General features: G+C 38.5%; 1 protein-coding gene across 1 annotated transcript in view; it reads left to right on the top strand.

Moving 5' to 3' along the window:
- The window catches only part of LOC137973061 (tetratricopeptide repeat protein 28-like), a 20,591-nt gene that overhangs the window by 13,961 nt on the left and 4,130 nt on the right, over positions 1–2,500 (top strand). Inside the window, exon 6 of the transcript XR_011117162.1 lies at positions 2,028–2,078. The gene's annotated coding sequence lies outside the window, so the exon portion shown is untranslated. The remainder of the gene's footprint in view (positions 1–2,027; positions 2,079–2,500) is intronic.

Here is a 2,500-nt window from a genome sequence, read left to right as displayed (position 1 = left end):
TCACGAAGCTTAATAACATTTTGGTGGCGAAATGGTTGATGACGAGTCAACCAAAATAAAATAAATCTAAATTCACGCTTCTCTAAGCGATTGCTAAAATTGCGTTCATAACTGCGAGGATCATAGCTTCACTTGATTTCATATCCGCAGTTCAATATATGATTCATTTCATATATCATTTCGTTCAATAAAAGAAATAACGGTCAATTGAAGTAAAATCGGCGATATAAAAGAGTTCCATATACAAATTCGGCTAAATTTAGCGGCAACTCTCTTGTAGACGTGTCGGCAGGATTAATGATTACCCACAGGGGATTTCCATTCCCTACTATAAATCACATATAGTTGTTGTTTCTTAAATCAATCTTAAGTCAACATTCACGATTACAGCGTTAATTTGCTTTTTACACTATTGCACAGTATACGTGCTTTGCAACCTCTGCTATGATTTTTTCACGATTTCTGATCATTTTGATGACATGTTCTTAGCAATCACTGTAACATATACACTTGTTGCAAACGTGTTTTCCAAGTTTTAACGTAATCTGAGTTCTTGATAGCCGCTTTGGTTTGTTGTGACTGCCTATGATACCATTGGCACTATGATTGATCATTGATTGCGAATTCACCGAGATTTCCCACCCGCATCGACCGACAACATCATTTACTTCAAAATTTGTCGGGGTAAAATATCAGAGCTTCCCTTCTGAAAAGGACAGGCTCTGTTAATCCCTTCATTTCCATATTAAAGGAGGGTTCCTCTGTCTGCTAATGCGCACAAACAAAAGAAGACGCTCTGATAAAAAGTGACAACAGCGCAAAGCATACCGACACTTAATTTAAAGAGCATTTTGCCATCACATCGAACAATCGTCAAGGACTTGGAATTTCGATTCTCAAGAAGATTCTACCAGCATGAAGAATATCTTGGTTGGAGTGTTCATTGTATCTACTTTGACATGCTGCACATGCAGTGACTCTTGGGGAATCCAGGAAGGTAAAGTACTTCTTTAAAGAGCCAAGAAATTTGGTATTTTGGTCCGCAAAAGTGCACCTTAGATCGTACTTGTCATCCATAGCATAAAGATAGCTAGAGAATTGAAGTTTTCATTTTTATGGCAAAAACGTCGTATAAAGTACCTCTATTTTATTCATTTAAACGGGGTTGCCAGATGATAGTGCTAATTAATATAATAATTTAGAAAATCGTCGATCTCGTATGAGACAGCCAGTTTTAGAATCATAGTTGAACCTCGCCTGATCTATGTCTTCGCTTTGAGACTAAGTGAAATGAAATCTGATCAAAGTTCTATTTAAGATGCAACATAAATATTGCACAATTTTTAAAACATCTCATCAGCAAAATACCATAACCAGTCCGGCGTGAGAAACAATATTATGGATCACTGATTTATGCTGCGTCGGAATTCAATGATGCAGTTTGTTGCGCTTGGCCACCCCGAAACTCACTTTATTTGGCCTTTGTAAACGCAACTATGCGGCTCGAACAAACTAGCTGCAAGCCAATTTTTTTCTTCTTCTATATAGCTATAGGCATGCTTGAAAATCCCGGTGCGGTGGGAGTGTCGCTAGTGATTCCTGCGCTGGAGTTCAAATCTTGTTCTGAGCGACTGACTCCATCATTGTGAATTAATGGAGCGCGCGTAGTGTAGTGGGTATCGCTCGCGAACTGCATTTCAGCGTTCCGCGTTCGACTCCCAGCTCGTGCGCTTCAAAGTGTGTTTCCGAATTCGTAAGGAAACAATTTAATCATGACACATGACACGGCGACCGTTAAAAAATGCCAACGACTTACAGAATAAAAGTCATCATTTCGAATTTATAGAATTGAATGCCATTATTCGGAGGGACAACAGACGGTTTGTGAGGCGAGGGTCCCTCATGGTTTAACACAGTACAGTGTAGAGGTATTTGGACGTGTACTCTGCTATCGGAAGTTATCTCTTTTCGGAGTCATCCTTTCTGGAGTGAATTATGTAACAAGCTATTTATTTGTTTATTTTCAGCCCTAAAGGCCCTTAAACCTTTTGGCAAAAAAGCAGAGGAAAAGTATAAAGGTATAATAACGGCTGTATTTGCCTCATATTCACCGAAGCAAATTTTGCAAAAAGCATATAAATCTGAAATGAAGTTAACTAGGAAACAGCTCACACACCTCATTATTTCATGTTTTAACAATATGGCAAAGAAGCAGAAGAAAAGCTTGCAAGTATTTTTTTTTAAAATGGCCCTTTTCACGGTTAGTTTTTCTCATTTGCATTACAATATAATCTAGCATGTATGTGAGGCAATTTCGGGCTATTTTGTAGTTTTAACTCGAAATTGCCTCGCATCCACGTTAGATTACATTGTAATGCAAATAAGAAAAACTAACCGTGAAAAGGGCTATTGTATGGCTAGTGTTTCTGGCCCATATAACGCGCTGTGATTGGCTAAGAGCAGCTAAGCCCAAGTACATTATTGTCCAATTTGGGCCCCA

The sequence above is a fragment of the Montipora foliosa genome, chromosome 10 (assembly GCF_036669935.1).
Source record: "Montipora foliosa isolate CH-2021 chromosome 10, ASM3666993v2, whole genome shotgun sequence".
Classification (NCBI taxonomy): domain Eukaryota; kingdom Metazoa; phylum Cnidaria; class Anthozoa; order Scleractinia; family Acroporidae; genus Montipora; species Montipora foliosa.
This window is presented reverse-complemented; position numbering and strand designations above follow the sequence as displayed.